The sequence below is a fragment of the Canis lupus genome, chromosome 7 (genome assembly GCF_048164855.1).
Source record: "Canis lupus baileyi chromosome 7, mCanLup2.hap1, whole genome shotgun sequence".
NCBI lineage: Eukaryota > Metazoa > Chordata > Mammalia > Carnivora > Canidae > Canis > Canis lupus.
This window is the reverse complement of record NC_132844.1, coordinates 76,935,136-76,955,715: the sequence shown is the minus strand read 5'-3', so window position 1 is coordinate 76,955,715 and position 20,580 is coordinate 76,935,136.

Here is a 20,580-nt window from a genome sequence, read left to right as displayed (position 1 = left end):
AGAGAGCTGAGGACAGGGCAGAACCCTCCCGCATGCTGCCTGACTGTAGGAGTAGCTGCTAACATCCTAATTTTAGTGGCTGGGAGAGGTTGCGGGAAAAGCATGTGTGAGCACTTGGCCTGAACTCCCGTGTATCTGGGTTGAATACAGCGATTTCCAACGGCTTTCCTCAACCAGAGTGTAGCTAGGTTCCAAATCCCATGTACGAGCGGGTAGCAGACATCTGCCTCCTATGCATACACACTTCTGAGAGTTGAGCTTATGGCCTGTACCTCCACATCCAGCCTGCTGGTACCCTTGGCTTCTAAAAGGCCTAGGCTCGCTGTTTGACGGAAGTGCTTGGAGAGGTAATTGGAATCTCCCGGCACACAAGACGAGTGCCTCCAAGCTCAATTCACGATTTCCCAGTAATTCTTGTGGTAGACAGGTGCTATATACTAAGTTCCATATGTGAGAAGGTAGCTGAACGCCTTGTCCAAAAGCATCTTACTTCTGAGAGTTGAGCTCACCCTCAGTCCCTCACAGTTCCACACTGTCTCCAGAGTGAGTTTCGCAGGTCTTCAGCAGAGACGTTTGCCATAGGCTTCTGAGACGCAGGGTAACAATGCAGACCTGGAGGTTATCCCCAGGTGCAGTAGACTGGTAATCTTGGAACCTCCTGACTCAGAATACTGCTACCTTCTCACTGCCATAGGAATGCAGCTACTTGACAGCTGGCTTCAAGACATGCTTCCCTGTGAGATCTTAGGACAGGGCAGAACCCTCTCGCATGCTGCCTGACTGTAGGAGTAGCTGCTAACATCCTAATGTTAGTGGCTGGGAGAGGTTGCGGGAAAAGCATGTGTGATCACTCGGCCTGAACTCCCGTGTATCTGAGTTGAATACAGCGATTTCCAACGGCTTTCCTCAACCAGAGTGTAGCTAGGTTCCAAATCCCATGTACGAGCGGGTAGCAGACATCTGCCTCCCATGCATACACACTTCTGAGAGTTGAGCTTATGGCCTGTACCTCCACATCCAGCCTGCTGGTACCCTTGGCTTCTAAAAGGCCTAGGCTCGCTGTTTGACGGAAGTGCTGGGAGAGGTAATTGGAATCTCCCGGCACACAAGACGAGTGCCTCCAAGCTCAATCCACGATTTCCCAGTAATTCTTGTGGTAGACAGGTGCTACATACTAAGTTCCATATGTGAGAAGGTAGCTGAACGCCTTGTCCAAAAGCATCTTACTTCTGAGAGTTGAGCCCACCCTCAGTCCCTCACAGTTCCACACTGCCTGCAGAGTGAGTTTCACACGTCTTCACCAGAGACGATTGCCAGAGGCTTCTGAGTACAAGTTAACAATGCAGACCTGGAGGGTATCTCCAGGTGCAGTAGAGTGGTAATCTTGGAACCTCCTGACTCAGAGTACTGCTACCTTCTCACTGCCTTAGGAATGCAGCTAGTTGACAGCTGGCTTCAAGACATGCTTCCCTGTGAGAGCTGAGGACAGGGCAGAACCCTCCCGCATCCTGCCTGACTGTAGGAGTAGCTGCTAACATCCTTATGTTACTGGCTGGGAGAGGTTGCGGGAAGAGCATGTGTGAGCACTGGGCCTGAACTCCCGTGTATCTGAGTTGAATACAGCGATTTCCAATGGCCTTCTTCAATCACAGTGTAGCTAGGTTCCAACTCCCATGTCCGAGTGGGTAGCAGACATCTGCCTCCCATGCATACACACTTCTGAGAGTTGAGCTTATGGCCTGTACCTCCACATCCAGCCTGCTGGTACCCTTGGCTTCTAAAAGGCCTAGGCTCGCTGTTTGACGGAAGTGCTGGGAGAGGTAATTGGAATCACCCGGCACACAAGACTAGTGCCTCCAAGCTCAGTTCAGCGATTTCCTAGTAATTCCTGTGGTAGACTGGTGCTACATACTAAGTTCCATACATGAGAGGGTAGCTGAACGCCTTGTCCAAAACCATCTTACTTCTGAGAGTTGAGCTCAGCCTCAGTCCCTCACAGTTCCACACTGCCTGCAGAGTGAGTTTCGCAGGTCTTCAGCAGAGACGTTTGCCAGAGGCTTCTGAGACGCAGGGTAACAATGCAGACCTGGAGGGTATCCCCAGGTGCAGTCGACTGGTAATCTTGGAAAATCCTGACTCAGAATACTGCTACCTTCTCACTGCCATAGGAATGCAGCTAGTTGACAGCTGGCTTCAAGACATGCTTCCCTGTGAGACCTGAGGACAGGGCAGAACCCTCCCGCATGCTGCCTGACTGTAGGAGTAGCTGCTAACATCCTTATGTTAGTGGCTGGGAGAGGTTGCGGGAAAAGCATGTGTGAGCACTGGGCCTGAACTCCCGTGTATCTGAGTTGAACAGCGATTTCCAACGGCTTTCCTCAACCAGAGTGTAGCTAGGTTCCAAATCCCATGTACGAGCAGGTAGCAGACATCTGCCTCCCATGCATACACACTTCTGAGAGTTGAGCTTATGGCCTGTACCTCCACATCCAGCCTGCTGGTACCCTTGGCTTCTAAAAGGCCTAGGCTCGCTGTTTGACGGAAGTGCTGGGAGAGGTAATTGGAATCTCCCGGCACACAAGACGAGTGCCTCCAAGCTCAATTCACGATTTCCCAGTAATTCTTGTGGTAGACAGGTGCTACATACTAAGTTCCATATGTGAGAAGGTAGCTGAACGCCTTGTCCAAAAGCATCTTACTTCTGAGATTTGAGCACACCCTCAGTCCCTCACACTTCCACACTGCCTGCAGAGTGAGTTTCGCAGGTCTTCACCAGACACGATTGCCAGAGGCTTCTGAGTACAAGTTAACAATGCAGACCTGGAGGGTATCTCCATGTGCAGTAGAGTGGTAATCTTGGAACCTCCTGACTCAGAGTACTGCTACCTTCTCACTGCCATAGGAATGCAGCTAGTTGACAGCTGGCTTCAAGACATGCTTCCCTGTGAGAGCTGAGGACAGGGCAGAACCCTCCCGCATCCTGCCTGACTGTAGGAGTAGCTGCTAACATCTAATGTTAGTGGCTGGGAGAGGTTACGGGAAAAGCATGTGTGAGCACTGGGCCTGAACTCCCGTGTATCTGAGTTGAATACAGCGATTTCCAATGGCCTTCTTCAATCATAGCTAGGTTCCAAATCCCATGTCCGAGTGGGTAGCAGACATCTGCCTCCCATGCATACACACTTCTGAGAGTTGAGCTTATGGCCTGTACCTCCACATCCAGCCTGCTGGTACCCTTGGCTTCTAAAAGGCCTAGGCTCGCTGTTTGACGGAAGTGCTGGGAGAGGTAATTGGAATCACCCGGCACACAAGACTAGTGCCTCCAAGCTCAGTTCAGCGATTTCCTAGTAATTCCTGTGGTAGACTGGTGCTACATACTAAGTTCCATACGTGAGAGGGTAGCTGAACGCCTTGTCCAAAACCATCTTACTTCTGAGAGTTGAGCTCAGCCTCAGTCCCTCACAGTTCCACACTGCCTGCAGAGTGAGTTTCGCAGGTCTTCAGCAGAGACGTTTGCCAGAGGCTTCTGAGACGCAGGGTAACACTGCAGACCTGGAGGGTATCCCCAGGTGCAGTCGACTGGTAATCTTGGAACCTCCTGATTCAGAATACTGCTACCTTCTCACTGCCATAGGAATGCAGCTAGTTGACAGCTGGCTTCAAGACATGCTTCCCTGTGAGAGCTTAGGACAGGGCAGAACCCTCCCGCATGCTGCCTGACTGTAGGAGTAGCTGCTAACATCCTAATGTTAGTGGCTGGGAGAGGCTGCGGGAAAAGCATGTGTGAGCACTGGGCCTGAACTCCCGTGTATCTGAGTTGAATACAGCGATTTCCAACGGCTTTCCTCAACCAGAGTGTAGCTAGGTTCCAAATCCCATGTACGAGCGGGTAGCAGACATCTGCCTCCCATGCATACACAGTTCTGAGAGTTGAGCTTATGGCCTGTACCTCCACAGCCAGCCTGCTGGTACCCTTGGCTTCTAAAAGGCCTAGGCTCGCTGTTTGACGGAAGTGCTGGGAGAGGTAATTGGAATCTCCGGGCACACAAGACGAGTGCCTCCAAGCTCAATTCACGATTTCCCAGTACTTCTTGTGGTAGACAGGTGCTACATACTAAGTTCCATATGTGAGATGGTAGCTGAACGCCTTGTCTAAAAGCATCTTACTTCTGAGAGTTGAGCCCACCCTCAGTCCCTCACAGTTCCACACTGCCTGCAGAGTGAGTTTCACACGTCTTCACCAGAGACGATTGCCAGAGGCTTCTGAGTACAAGTTAACAATGCAGACCTGGAGGGTATCTCCAGGTGCAGTAGAGTGGTAATCTTGGAACCTCCTGACTCAGAGTACTGCTACCTTCTCACTGCCATAGGAATGCAGCTAGTTGACAGCTGGCTTCAAGACATGCTTCCCTGTGAGAGCTGAGGACAGGGCAGAACCCTCCCGCATCCTGCCTGACTGTAGGAGTAGCTGCTAACATCCTAATGTTAGTGGCTGGGAGAGGTTGCGGGAAAAGCATGTGTGAGCACTGGGCCTGAACTCCCGTGTATCTGAGTTGAATACAGCGATTTCCAATGGCCTTCTTCAATCACAGTGTAGCTAGGTTCCAACTCCCATGTCCGAGTGGGTAGCAGACATCTGCCTCCCATGTATACACACTTCTGAGAGTTGAGCTTATGGCCTGTACCTCCAGATCCAGCCTGCTGGTACCCTTGGCTTCTAAAACGCCTAGGCTCGCTTTTTGACGGAAGTGCTGGGAGAGGTAATTGGAATCACCCGGCACACAAGACTAGTGCCTCCAAGCTCAGTTCAGCGATTTCCTAGTAATTCCTGTGGTAGACTGGTGCTACATACTAAGTTCCATACGTGAGAGGGTAGCTGAACGCCTTGTCCAAAACCATCTTACTTCTGAGAGTTGAGCTCAGCCTCAGTCCCTCACAATTCCACACTGCCTGCAGAGTGGGTTTCACAGGTCTTCAGCAGAGACGTTTGCCAGAGGCTTCTGAGACGCAGGGTAACAATGCAGACCTGGAGGGTATCCCCAGGTGCAGTCGACTGGTAATCTTGGAACCTCCTGACTCAGAATACTGCTACCTTCTCACTGCCATAGGAATGCAGCTAGTTGACAGCTGGCTTCAAGACATGCTTCCCTGTGAGAGCTGAGGACAGGGCAGAACCCTCCCGCATGCTGCCTGACTGTAGGAGTAGCTGCTAACATCCTTATGTTAGTGGCTGGGAGAGGTTGCGGGAAAAGCATGTGTGAGCACTGGGCCTGAACTCCCGTGTATCTGAGTTGAATACAGCGATTTCCAACGGCTTTCCTCAACCAGAGTGTAGCTAGTTTCTAAATCCCATGTACGAGCGGGTAGCAGACATCTGCCTCCCATGCATACACACTTCTGAGAGTTGAGCTTATGGCCTGTACCTCCACATCCAGCCTGCTGGTACCCTTGGCTTCTAAAAGGCCTAGGCTCGCTGTTTGACGGAAGTGCTGGGAGAGGTAATTGGAATCTCCCGGCACACAAGACGAGTGCCTCCAAGCTCAATTCACGATTTCCCAGTAATTCTTGTGGTAGACAGGTGCTACATACTAAGTTCCATATGTGAGAAGGTAGCTGAACGCCCTGTCCAAAAGTATCTTACTTCTGAGATTTGAGCACACCCTCAGTCCCTCACACTTCCACACTGCCTGCAGAGTGAGTTTCACACGTCTTCACCAGAGACGATTGCCAGAGGCTTCTGAGTACAAGTTAACAATGCAGACCTGGAGGGTATCTCCAGGTTCAGTAGAGTGGTAATCTTGGAACCTCCTGACTCAGAGTACTGCTACCTTCTCACTGCCATAGGAATGCAGCTAGTTGACAGCTGGCTTCAAGACATGCTTCCCTGTGAGAGCTGAGGACAGGGCAGAACCCTCCCGCATCCTGCCTGACTGTAGGTGTAGCTGCTAACATCCTTATGTTAGTGGCTGGGAGAGGTTGCGTGAAAAGCATGTGTGAGCACTGGGCCTGAACTTCCGTGTATCTGAGTTGAATACAGCGATTTCCAATGGCCTTCTTCAATCACAGTGTAGCTAGGTTCCAACTCCCATGTCCGAGTGGGTAGCAGACATCTGCCTCCCATGCATACACACTTCTGAGAGTTGAGCTTATAGCCTGTACCTCCACATCCAGCCTGCTGGTACCCTTGGCTTCTAAAAGGCCTAGGCTCGCTGTTTGACGGAAGTGCTGGGAGAGGTAATTGGAATCTCCCGGCACACAAGACGAGTGCCTCCAAGCTCAATTCACGATTTCCCAGTAATTCTTGTGGTAGACAGGTGCTACATACTAAGTTCCATATGTGAGAAGGTAGCTGAACGCCTTGTCCAAAAGCATCTTACTTCTGAGATTTGAGCACACCCTCAGTCCCTCACACTTCCACACTGCCTGCAGAGTGAGTTTCACACGTCTTCACCAGAGACGATTGCCAGAGGCTTCTGAGTACAAGTTAACAATGCAGACCTGGAGGGAATCTCCAGGTGCAGTAGAGTGGTAATCTTGGAACCTCCTGACTCAGAGTACTGCTACCTTCTCACTGCCATAGGAATGCAGCTAGTTGACAGCTGGCTTCAAGACATGCTTCCCTGTGAGAGCTGAGGACAGGGCAGAACCCTCCCGCATCCTGCCTGACTGTAGGAGTAGCTGCTAACATCCTTATGTTACTGGCTGGGAGAGGTTGCGGGAAGAGCATGTGTGAGCACTGGGCCTGAACTCCCGTGTATCTGAGTTGAATACAGCGATTTCCAATGGCCTTCTTCAATCACAGTGTAGCTAGGTTCCAACTCCCATGTCCGAGTGGGTAGCAGACATCTGCCTCCCATGCATACACACTTCTGAGAGTTGAGCTTATGGCCTGTACCTCCACATCCAGCCTGCTGGTACCCTTGGCTTCTAAAAGGCCTAGGCTCGCTGTTTGACGGAAGTGCTGGGAGAGGTAATTGGAATCACCCGGCACACAAGACTAGTGCCTCCAAGCTCAGTTCAGCGATTTCCTAGTAATTCCTGTGGTAGACTGGTGCTACATACTAAGTTCCATACATGAGAGGGTAGCTGAACGCCTTGTCCAAAACCATCTTACTTCTGAGAGTTGAGCTCAGCCTCAGTCCCTCACAGTTCCACACTGCCTGCAGAGTGAGTTTCGCAGGTCTTCAGCAGAGACGTTTGCCAGAGGCTTCTGAGACGCAGGGTAACAATGCAGACCTGGAGGGTATCCCCAGGTGCAGTCGACTGGTAATCTTGGAAAATCCTGACTCAGAATACTGCTACCTTCTCACTGCCATAGGAATGCAGCTAGTTGACAGCTGGCTTCAAGACATGCTTCCCTGTGAGACCTGAGGACAGGGCAGAACCCTCCCGCATGCTGCCTGACTGTAGGAGTAGCTGCTAACATCCTTATGTTAGTGGCTGGGAGAGGTTGCGGGAAAAGCATGTGTGAGCACTGGGCCTGAACTCCCGTGTATCTGAGTTGAACAGCGATTTCCAACGGCTTTCCTCAACCAGAGTGTAGCTAGGTTCCATATCCCATGTACGAGCGGGTAGCAGACATCTGCCTCCCATGCATACACACTTCTGAGAGTTGAGCTTATGGCCTGTACCTCCACATCCAGCCTGCTGGTACCCTTGGCTTCTAAAAGGCCTAGGCTCGCTGTTTGACGGAAGTGCTGGGAGAGGTAATTGGAATCTCCCGGCACACAAGACGAGTGCCTCCAAGCTCAATTCACGATTTCCCAGTAATTCTTGTGGTAGACAGGTGCTACATACTAAGTTCCATATGTGAGAAGGTAGCTGAACGCCTTGTCCAAAAGCATCTTACTTCTGAGATTTGAGCACACCCTCAGTCCCTCACACTTCCACACTGCCTGCAGAGTGAGTTTCGCAGGTCTTCACCAGACACGATTGCCAGAGGCTTCTGAGTACAAGTTAACAATGCAGACCTGGAGGGTATCTCCATGTGCAGTAGAGTGGTAATCTTGGAACCTCCTGACTCAGAGTACTGCTACCTTCTCACTGCCATAGGAATGCAGCTAGTTGACAGCTGGCTTCAAGACATGCTTCCCTGTGAGAGCTGAGGACAGGGCAGAACCCTCCCGCATCCTGCCTGACTGTAGGAGTAGCTGCTAACATCCTTATGTTAGTGGCTGGGAGAGGTTGCTGGAAAAGCATGTGTGAGCACTGGGCCTGAACTCCCGTGTATCTGAGTTGAATACAGCGATTTCCAATGGCCTTCTTCAATCACAGTGTAGCTAGGTTCCAACTCCCATGTCCGAATGGGTAGGAGACATCTGCCTCCCATGCATACACACTTCTGAGAGTTGAGCTTATGGCCTGTACCTCCACATCCAGCCTGCTCGTACCCTTGGCTTCTAAAAGGCCTAGGCTCGCTGTTTGACGGAAGTGCTGGGAGAGGTAATTGGAATCACCCGGCACACAAGACTAGTGCCTCGAAGCTCAGTTCAGCGATTTCCTAGTAATTCCTGTGGTAGACTGGTGCTACATACTAAGTTCCATACGTGAGAGTGTAGCTGAACGCCTTGTCCAAAACCATCTTACTTCTGAGAGTTGAGCTCAGCCTCAGTCCCTCACAGTTCCACACTGCCTGCAGAGTGAGTTTCGCAGGTCTTCAGCAGAGACGTTTGCCAGAGGCTTCTGAGACGCAGGGTAACAATGCAGACCTGGGGGGTATCCCCAGGTGTAGTCGACTGGTAATCTTAGAACCTCCTGACTCAGAATACTCCTACCTTCTCACTGCCATAGGAATGCAGCTAGTTGACAGCTGGCTTCAAGACATGCTTCCCTGTGAGAGCTTAGGACAGGGCAGAACCCTCCCGCATGCTGCCTGACTGTAGGAGTAGCTGCTAACATCCTAATGTTAGTGGCTGGGAGTGGCTGCGGGAAAAGCATGTGTGAGCACTGGGCCTGAACTCCCGTGTATCTGAGTTGAATACAGCGATTTCCAACGGCTTTCCTCAACCAGAGTGTAGCTAGGTTCCAAATCCCATGTACGAGCGGGTAGCAGACATCTGCCTCCCATGCATACACACTTCTGAGAGTTGAGCTTATGGCCTGTACCTCCACAGCCAGCCTGCTGGTACCCTTGGCTTCTAAAAGGCCTAGGCTCGCTGTTTGACGGAAGTGCTGGGAGAGGTAATTGGAATCTCCGGGCACACAAGACGAGTGCCTCCAAGCTCAATTCACGATTTCCCAGTACTTCTTGTGGTAGACAGGTGCTACATACTAAGTTCCATATGTGAGATGGTAGCTGAACGCCTTGTCTAAAAGCATCTTACTTCTGAGAGTTGAGCCCACCCTCAGTCCCTCACAGTTCCACACTGCCTGCAGAGTGAGTTTCACACGTCTTCACCAGAGACGATTGCCAGAGGCTTCTGAGTACAAGTTAACAATGCAGACCTGGAGGGTATCTCCAGGTGCAGTAGAGTGGTAATCTTGGAACCTCCTGACTCAGAGTACTGCTACCTTCTCACTGCCATAGGAATGCAGCTAGTTGACAGCTGGCTTCAAGACATGCTTCCCTGTGAGAGCTGAGGACAGGGCAGAACCCTCCCGCATCCTGCCTGACTGTAGGAGTAGCTGCTAACATCCTAATGTTAGTGGCTGGGAGAGGTTGCGGGAAAAGCATGTGTGAGCACTGGGCCTGAACTCCCGTGTATCTGAGTTGAATACAGCGATTTCCAATGGCCTTCTTCAATCACAGTGTAGCTAGGTTCCAACTCCCATGTCCGAGTGGGTAGCAGACATCTGCCTCCCATGTATACACACTTCTGAGAGTTGAGCTTATGGCCTGTACCTCCAGATCCAGCCTGCTGGTACCCTTGGCTTCTAAAACGCCTAGGCTCGCTTTTTGACGGAAGTGCTGGGAGAGGTAATTGGAATCACCCGGCACACAAGACTAGTGCCTCCAAGCTCAGTTCAGCGATTTCCTAGTAATTCCTGTGGTAGACTGGTGCTACATACTAAGTTCCATACGTGAGAGGGTAGCTGAACGCCTTGTCCAAAACCATCTTACTTCTGAGAGTTGAGCTCAGCCTCAGTCCCTCACAATTCCACACTGCCTGCAGAGTGGGTTTCACAGGTCTTCAGCAGAGACGTTTGCCAGAGGCTTCTGAGACGCAGGGTAACAATGCAGACCTGGAGGGTATCCCCAGGTGCAGTCGACTGGTAATCTTGGAACCTCCTGACTCAGAATACTGCTACCTTCTCACTGCCATAGGAATGCAGCTAGTTGACAGCTGGCTTCAAGACATGCTTCCCTGTGAGAGCTGAGGACAGGGCAGAACCCTCCCGCATGCTGCCTGACTGTAGGAGTAGCTGCTAACATCCTTATGTTAGTGGCTGGGAGAGGTTGCGGGAAAAGCATGTGTGAGCACTGGGCCTGAACTCCCGTGTATCTGAGTTGAATACAGCGATTTCCAACGGCTTTCCTCAACCAGAGTGTAGCTAGTTTCTAAATCCCATGTACGAGCGGGTAGCAGACATCTGCCTCCCATGCATACACACTTCTGAGAGTTGAGCTTATGGCCTGTACCTCCACATCCAGCCTGCTGGTACCCTTGGCTTCTAAAAGGCCTAGGCTCGCTGTTTGACGGAAGTGCTGGGAGAGGTAATTGGAATCTCCCGGCACACAAGACGAGTGCCTCCAAGCTCAATTCACGATTTCCCAGTAATTCTTGTGGTAGACAGGTGCTACATACTAAGTTCCATATGTGAGAAGGTAGCTGAACGCCCTGTCCAAAAGTATCTTACTTCTCAGATTTGAGCACACCCTCAGTCCCTCACACTTCCACACTGCCTGCAGAGTGAGTTTCACACGTCTTCACCAGAGACGATTGCCAGAGGCTTCTGAGTACAAGTTAACAATGCAGAACTGGAGGGTATCTCCAGGTTCAGTAGAGTGGTAATCTTGGAACCTCCTGACTCAGAGTACTGCTACCTTCTCACTGCCATAGGAATGCAGCTAGTTGACAGCTGGCTTCAAGACATGCTTCCCTGTGAGAGCTGAGGACAGGGCAGAACCCTCCCGCATCCTGCCTGACTGTAGGTGTAGCTGCTAACATCCTTATGTTAGTGGCTGGGAGAGGTTGCGTGAAAAGCATGTGTGAGCACTGGGCCTGAACTTCCGTGTATCTGAGTTGAATACAGCGATTTCCAATGGCCTTCTTCAATCACAGTGTAGCTAGGTTCCAACTCCCATGTCCGAGTGGGTAGCAGACATCTGCCTCCCATGCATACACACTTCTGAGAGTTGAGCTTATAGCCTGTACCTCCACATCCAGCCTGCTGGTACCCTTGGCTTCTAAAAGGCCTAGGCTCGCTGTTTGACGGAAGTGCTGGGAGAGGTAATTGGAATCTCCCGGCACACAAGACGAGTGCCTCCAAGCTCAATTCACGATTTCCCAGTAATTCTTGTGGTAGACAGGTGCTACATACTAAGTTCCATATGTGAGAAGGTAGCTGAACGCCTTGTCCAAAAGCATCTTACTTCTGAGATTTGAGCAGACCCTCAGTCCCTCACACTTCCACACTGCCTGCAGAGTGAGTTTCACACGTCTTCACCAGAGACGATTGCCAGAGGCTTCTGAGTACAAGTTAACAATGCAGACCTGGAGGGAATCTCCAGGTGCAGTAGAGTGGTAATCTTGGAACCTCCTGACTCAGAGTACTGCTACCTTCTCACTGCCATAGGAATGCAGCTAGTTGACAGCTGGCTTCAAGACATGCTTCCCTGTGAGAGCTGAGGACAGGGCAGAACCCTCCCGCATCCTGCCTGACTGTAGGAGTAGCTGCTAACATCCTTATGTTACTGGCTGGGAGAGGTTGCGGGAAGAGCATGTGTGAGCACTGGGCCTGAACTCCCGTGTATCTGAGTTGAATACAGCGATTTCCAATGGCCTTCTTCAATCACAGTGTAGCTAGGTTCCAACTCCCATGTCCGAGTGGGTAGCAGACATCTGCCTCCCATGCATACACACTTCTGAGAGTTGAGCTTATGGCCTGTACCTCCACATCCAGCCTGCTGGTACCCTTGGCTTCTAAAAGGCCTAGGCTCGCTGTTTGACGGAAGTGCTGGGAGAGGTAATTGGAATCACCCGGCACACAAGACTAGTGCCTCCAAGCTCAGTTCAGCGATTTCCTAGTAATTCCTGTGGTAGACTGGTGCTACATACTAAGTTCCATACATGAGAGGGTAGCTGAACGCCTTGTCCAAAACCATCTTACTTCTGAGAGTTGAGCTCAGCCTCAGTCCCTCACAGTTCCACACTGCCTGCAGAGTGAGTTTCGCAGGTCTTCAGCAGAGACGTTTGCCAGAGGCTTCTGAGACGCAGGGTAACAATGCAGACCTGGAGGGTATCCCCAGGTGCAGTCGACTGGTAATCTTGGAAAATCCTGACTCAGAATACTGCTACCTTCTCACTGCCATAGGAATGCAGCTAGTTGACAGCTGGCTTCAAGACATGCTTCCCTGTGAGACCTGAGGACAGGGCAGAACCCTCCCGCATGCTGCCTGACTGTAGGAGTAGCTGCTAACATCCTTATGTTAGTGGCTGGGAGAGGTTGCGGGAAAAGCATGTGTGAGCACTGGGCCTGAACTCCCGTGTATCTGAGTTGAACAGCGATTTCCAACGGCTTTCCTCAACCAGAGTGTAGCTAGGTTCCATATCCCATGTACGAGCAGGTAGCAGACATCTGCCTCCCATGCATACACACTTCTGAGAGTTGAGCTTATGGCCTGTACCTCCACATCCAGCCTGCTGGTACCCTTGGCTTCTAAAAGGCCTAGGCTCGCTGTTTGACGGAAGTGCTGGGAGAGGTAATTGGAATCTCCCGGCACACAAGACGAGTGCCTCCAAGCTCAATTCACGATTTCCCAGTAATTCTTGTGGTAGACAGGTGCTACATACTAAGTTCCATATGTGAGAAGGTAGCTGAACGCCTTGTCCAAAAGCATCTTACTTCTGAGATTTGAGCACACCCTCAGTCCCTCACACTTCCACACTGCCTGCAGAGTGAGTTTCGCAGGTCTTCACCAGACACGATTGCCAGAGGCTTCTGAGTACAAGTTAACAATGCAGACCTGGAGGGTATCTCCATGTGCAGTAGAGTGGTAATCTTGGAACCTCCTGACTCAGAGTACTGCTACCTTCTCACTGCCATAGGAATGCAGCTAGTTGACAGCTGGCTTCAAGACATGCTTCCCTGTGAGAGCTGAGGACAGGGCAGAACCCTCCCGCATCCTGCCTGACTGTAGGAGTAGCTGCTAACATCCTTATGTTAGTGGCTGGGAGAGGTTGCTGGAAAAGCATGTGTGAGCACTGGGCCTGAACTCCCGTGTATCTGAGTTGAATACAGCGATTTCCAATGGCCTTCTTCAATCACAGTGTAGCTAGGTTCCAACTCCCATGTCCGAATGGGTAGGAGACATCTGCCTCCCATGCATACACACTTCTGAGAGTTGAGCTTATGGCCTGTACCTCCACATCCAGCCTGCTCGTACCCTTGGCTTCTAAAAGGCCTAGGCTCGCTGTTTGACGGAAGTGCTGGGAGAGGTAATTGGAATCACCCGGCACACAAGACTAGTGCCTCGAAGCTCAGTTCAGCGATTTCCTAGTAATTCCTGTGGTAGACTGGTGCTACATACTAAGTTCCATACGTGAGAGTGTAGCTGAACGCCTTGTCCAAAACCATCTTACTTCTGAGAGTTGAGCTCAGCCTCAGTCCCTCACAGTTCCACACTGCCTGCAGAGTGAGTTTCGCAGGTCTTCAGCAGAGACGTTTGCCAGAGGCTTCTGAGACGCAGGGTAACAATGCAGACCTGGGGGGTATCCCCAGGTGTAGTCGACTGGTAATCTTAGAACCTCCTGACTCAGAATACTCCTACCTTCTCACTGCCATAGGAATGCAGCTAGTTGACAGCTGGCTTCAAGACATGCTTCCCTGTGAGAGCTTAGGACAGGGCAGAACCCTCCCGCATGCTGCCTGACTGTAGGAGTAGCTGCTAACATCCTAATGTTAGTGGCTGGGAGTGGCTGCGGGAAAAGCATGTGTGAGCACTGGGCCTGAACTCCCGTGTATCTGAGTTGAATACAGCGATTTCCAACGGCTTTCCTCAACCAGAGTGTAGCTAGGTTCCAAATCCCATGTACGAGCGGGTAGCAGACATCTGCCTCCCATGCATACACACTTCTGAGAGTTGAGCTTATGGCCTGTACCTCCACAGCCAGCCTGCTGGTACCCTTGGCTTCTAAAAGGCCTAGGCTCGCTGTTTGACGGAAGTGCTGGGAGAGGTAATTGGAATCTCCGGGCACACAAGACGAGTGCCTCCAAGCTCAATTCACGATTTCCCAGTACTTCTTGTGGTAGACAGGTGCTACATACTAAGTTCCATATGTGAGATGGTAGCTGAACGCCTTGTCCAAAAGCATCTTACTTCTGAGAGTTGAGCCCACCCTCAGTCCCTCACAGTTCCACACTGCCTGCAGAGTGAGTTTCACACGTCTTCACCAGAGACGATTGCCAGAGGCTTCTGAGTACAAGTTAACAATGCAGACCTGGAGGGTATCTCCAGGTGCAGTAGAGTGGTAATCTTGGAACCTCCTGACTCAGAGTACTGCTACCTTCTCACTGCCATAGGAATGCAGCTAGTTGACAGCTGGCTTCAAGACATGCTTCCCTATGAGAGCTAGGACAGGGCAGAACCCTCCCGCATCCTGCCTGACTGTAGGAGTAGCTGCTAACATCCTTATGTTAGTGGCTGGGAGAGGTTGAGGGAAAAGCATGTGTGAGCACTGGGCCTGAACTCCCGTGTATCTGAGTTGAATACAGCGATTTCCAATGGCCTTCTTCAATCACAGTGTAGCTAGGTTCCAACTCCCATGTCCGAGTGGGTAGCTGACATCTACCTCCCATGCATACACACTTCTGAGAGTTGAGCTTATGGCCTGTACCTCCACATCCTGCCTGCTGGTACCCTTGGCTTCTAAAAGGCCTAGGCTCGCTGTTTGACGGAAGTGCTGGGAGAGGTAATTGGAATCACCCGGCACACAAGACTAGTGCCTCCAAGCTCAGTTCAGCGATTTCCTAGTAATTCCTGTGGTAGACTGGTGCTACATACTAAGTTCCATACGTGAGAGGGTAGCTGAACGCCTTGTCCAAAACCATCTTACTTCTGAGAGTTGAGCTCAGCCTCAGTCCCTCACAGTTCCACACTGCCTGCAGAGTGAGTTTCGCAGGTCTTCAGAAGAGACGTTTGCCGGAGGCTTCTGAGACGCAGGGTAACAATGCAGACCTGGAGGGTATCCCCAGGTGCAGTCGACTGGTAATCTTGGAACCGCCTGACTCAGAATACTGCTACCTTCTCACTGCCATAGGAATGCAGCTAGTTGACAGCTGGCTTCAAGACATGCTTCCCTGTGAGACCTGAGGACAGGGCAGAACCCTCCCGCATGCTGCCTGACTGTAGGAGTAGCTGCTAACATCCTTATGTTAGTGGCTGGGAGAGGTTGCGGGAAAAGCATGTGTGAGCACTGGGCCTGAACTCCCGTGTATCTGAGTTGAATACAGCGATTTCCAACGGCTTTCCTCAACCAGAGTGTAGCTAGGTTCTAAATCCCATGTACGAGCGGGTAGCAGACATCTGCCTCCCATGCATACACACTTCTGAGAGTTGAGCTTATGGCCTGTACCTCCACATCCAGCCTGCTGGTACCCTTGGCTTCTAAAAGGCCTAGGCTCGCTGTTTGACGGAAGTGCTGGGAGAGGTAATTGGAATCTCCCGGCACACAACACGAGTGCCTCCAAGCTCAATTCACGATTTCCCAGTAATTCTTGTGGTAGACAGGTGCTACATACTAAGTTCCATACGTGAGAAGGTAGCTGAACGCCCTGTCCAAAAGTATCTTACTTCTGAGAGTTGAGCTCAGCCTCAGTGCCTCACAGTTCCACACTGCCTGCAGAGTGAGTTTCACACGTCTTCACCAGAGACGATTGCCAGAGGCTTCTGAGTACAAGTTAACAATGCAGACCTGGAGGGTATCTCCAGGTTCAGTAGAGTGGTAATCTTGGAACCTCCTGACTCAGAGTACTGCTACCTTCTCACTGCCATAGGAATGCAGCTAGTTGACAGCTGGCTTCAAGACATGCTTCCCTGTGAGAGCTGAGGACAGGGCAGAACCCTCCCGCATCCTGCCTGACTGTAGGTGTAGCTGCTAACATCCTTATGTTAGTGGCTGGGAGAGGTTGCGTGAAAAGCATGTGTGAGCACTGGGCCTGAACTTCCGTGTATCTGAGTTGAATACAGCGATTTCCAATGGCCTTCTTCAATCACAGTGTAGCTAGGTTCCAACTCCCATGTCCGAGTGGGTAGCAGACATCTGCCTCCCATGCATACACACTTCTGAGAGTTGTGCTTATAGCCTGTACCTCCACATCCAGCCTGCTGGTACCCTTGGCTTCTAAAAGGCCTAGGCTCGCTGTTTGACGGAAGTGCTGGGAGAGGTAATTGGAATCTCCCGGCACACAAGACGAGTGCCTCCAAGCTCAATTCACGATTTCCCAGTAATTCTTGTGGTAGACAGGTGCTACATACTAAGTTCCATATGTGAGAAGGTAGCTGAACGCCTTGTCCAAAAGCATCTTACTTCTGAGATTTGAGCACACCCTCAGTCCCTCACACTTCCACACTGCCTGCAGAGTGAGTTTCACACGTCTTCACCAGAGACGATTGCCAGAGGCTTCTGAGTACAAGTTAACAATGCAGACCTGGAGGGAATCTCCAGGTGCAGTAGAGTGGTAATCTTGGAACCTCCTGACTCAGAGTACTGCTACCTTCTCACTGCCATAGGAATGCAGCTAGTTGACAGCTGGCTTCAAGACATGCTTCCCTGTGAGAGCTGAGGACAGGGCAGAACCCTCCCGCATCCTGCCTGACTGTAGGAGTAGCTGCTAACATCCTTATGTTACTGGCTGGGAGAGGTTGCGGGAAGAGCATGTGTGAGCACTGGGCCTGAACTCCCGTGTATCTGAGTTGAATACAGCGATTTCCAATGGCCTTCTTCAATCACAGTGTAGCTAGGTTCCAACTCCCATGTCCGAGTGGGTAGCAGACATCTGCCTCCCATGCATACACACTTCTGAGAGTTGAGCTTATGGCCTGTACCTCCACATCCAGCCTGCTGGTACCCTTGGCTTCTAAAAGGCCTAGGCTCGCTGTTTGACGGAAGTGCTGGGAGAGGTAATTGGAATCACCCGGCACACAAGACTAGTGCCTCCAAGCTCAGTTCAGCGATTTCCTAGTAATTCCTGTGGTAGACTGGTGCTACATACTAAGTTCCATACATGAGAGGGTAGCTGAACGCCTTGTCCAAAACCATCTTACTTCTGAGAGTTGAGCTCAGCCTCAGTCCCTCACAGTTCCACACTGCCTGCAGAGTGAGTTTCGCAGGTCTTCAGCAGAGACGTTTGCCAGAGGCTTCTGAGACGCAGGGTAACAATGCAGACCTGGAGGGTATCCCCAGGTGCAGTCGACTGGTAATCTTGGAAAATCCTGACTCAGAATACTGCTACCTTCTCACTGCCATAGGAATGCAGCTAGTTGACAGCTGGCTTCAAGACATGCTTCCCTGTGAGACCTGAGGACAGGACAGAACCCTCCCGCATGCTGCCTGACTGTAGGAGTAGCTGCTAACATCCTTATGTTAGTGGCTGGGAGAGGTTGCGGGAAAAGCATGTGTGAGCACTGGGCCTGAACTCCCGTGTATCTGAGTTGAACAGCGATTTCCAACGGCTTTCCTCAACCAGAGTGTAGCTAGGTTCCATATCCCATGTACGAGCAGGTAGCAGACATCTGCCTCCCATGCATACACACTTCTGAGAGTTGAGCTTATGGCCTGTACCTCCACATCCAGCCTGCTGGTACCCTTGGCTTCTAAAAGGCCTAGGCTCGCTGTTTGACGGAAGTGCTGGGAGAGGTAATTGGAATCTCCCGGCACACAAGACGAGTGCCTCCAAGCTCAATTCACGATTTCCCAGTAATTCTTGTGGTAGACAGGTGCTACATACTAAGTTCCATATGTGAGAAGGTAGCTGAACGCCTTGTCCAAAAGCATCTTACTTCTGAGATTTGAGCACACCCTCAGTCCCTCACACTTCCACACTGCCTGCAGAGTGAGTTTCGCAGGTCTTCACCAGACACGATTGCCAGAGGCTTCTGAGTACAAGTTAACAATGCAGACCTGGAGGGTATCTCCATGTGCAGTAGAGTGGTAATCTTGGAACCTCCTGACTCAGAGTACTGCTACCTTCTCACTGCCATAGGAATGCAGCTAGTTGACAGCTGGCTTCAAGACATGCTTCCCTGTGAGAGCTGAGGACAGGGCAGAACCCTCCCGCATCCTGCCTGACTGTAGGAGTAGCTGCTAACATCCTTATGTTAGTGGCTGGGAGAGGTTGCTGGAAAAGCATGTGTGAGCACTGGGCCTGAACTCCCGTGTATCTGAGTTGAATACAGCGATTTCCAATGGCCTTCTTCAATCACAGTGTAGCTAGGTTCCAACTCCCATGTCCGAATGGGTAGGAGACATCTGCCTCCCATGCATACACACTTCTGAGAGTTGAGCTTATGGCCTGTACCTCCACATCCAGCCTGCTCGTACCCTTGGCTTCTAAAAGGCCTAGGCTCGCTGTTTGACGGAAGTGCTGGGAGAGGTAATTGGAATCACCCGGCACACAAGACTAGTGCCTCCAAGCTCAGTTCAGCGATTTCCTAGTAATTCCTGTGGTAGACTGGTGCTACATACTAAGTTCCATACGTGAGAGTGTAGCTGAACGCCTTGTCCAAAACCATCTTACTTCTGAGAGTTGAGCTCAGCCTCAGTCCCTCACAGTTCCACACTGCCTGCAGAGTGAGTTTCGCAGGTCTTCAGCAGAGACGTTTGCCAGAGGCTTCTGAGACGCAGGGTAACAATGCAGACCTGGGGGGTATCCCCAGGTGTAGTCGACTGGTAATCTTAGAACCTCCTGACTCAGAATACTCCTACCTTCTCACTGCCATAGGAATGCAGCTAGTTGACAGCTGGCTTCAAGACATGCTTCCCTGTGAGAGCTTAGGACAGGGCAGAACCCTCCCGCATGCTGCCTGACTGTAGGAGTAGCTGCTAACATCCTAATGTTAGTGGCTGGGAGTGGCTGCGGGAAAAGCATGTGTGAGCACTTGGCCTGAACTCCCGTGTATCTGAGTTGAATACAGCGATTTCCAACGGCTTTCCTCAACCAGAGTGTAGCTAGGTTCCAAATCCCATGTACGAGCGGGTAGCAGACATCTGCCTCCCATGCATACACACTTCTGAGAGTTGAGCTTATGGCCTGTACCTCCACAGCCAGCCTGCTGGTACCCTTGGCTTCTAAAAGGCCTAGGCTCGCTGTTTGACGGAAGTGCTGGGAGAGGTAATTGGAATCTCCCGGCACACAAGACGAGTGCCTCCAAGCTCAATTCACGATTTCCCAGTAATTCTTGTGGTAGACAGGTGCTACATACTAAGTTCCATATGTGAGATGGTAGCTGAACGCCTTGTCCAAAAGCATCTTACTTCTGAGAGTTGAGCACACACTCAGTCCCTCACACTTCCACACTGCCTGCAGAGTGAGTTTCACACGTCTTCACCAGAGACGATTGCCAGAGGCTTCTGAGTACAAGTTAACAATGCAGACCTGGAGGGTATCTCCAGGTGCAGTAGAGTGGTAATCTTGGAACCTCCTGACTCAGAGTACTGCTACCTTCTCACTGCCATAGGAATGCAGCTAGTTGACAGCTGGCTTCAAGACATGCTTCCCTATGAGAGCTAGGACAGGGCAGAACCCTCCCGCATCCTGCCTGACTGTAGGAGTAGCTGCTAACATCCTTATGTTAGTGGCTGGGAGAGGTTGAGGGAAAAGCATGTGTGAGCACTGGGCCTGAACTCCCGTGTATCTGAGTTGAATACAGCGATTTCCAATGGCCTTCTTCAATCACAGTGTAGCTAGGTTCCAACTCCCATGTCCGAGTGGGTAGCTGACATCTACCTCCCATGCATACACACTTCTGAGAGTTGAGCTTATGGCCTGTACCTCCACATCCTGCCTGCTGGTACCCTTGGCTTCTAAAAGGCCTAGGCTCGCTGTTTGACGGAAGTGCTGGGAGAGGTAATTGGAATCACCCGGCACACAAGACTAGTGCCTCCAAGCTCAGTTCAGCGATTTCCTAGTAATTCCTGTGGTAGACTGGTGCTACATACTAAGTTCCATACGTGAGAGGGTAGCTGAACGCCTTGTCCAAAACCATCTTACTTCTGAGAGTTGAGCTCAGCCTCAGTCCCTCACAGTTCCACACTGCCTGCAGAGTGAGTTTCGCAGGTCTTCAGAAGAGACGTTTGCCGGAGGCTTCTGAGACGCAGGGTAACAATGCAGACCTGGAGGGTATCCCCAGGTGCAGTCGACTGGTAATCTTGGAACCGCCTGACTCAGAATACTGCTACCTTCTCACTGCCATAGGAATGC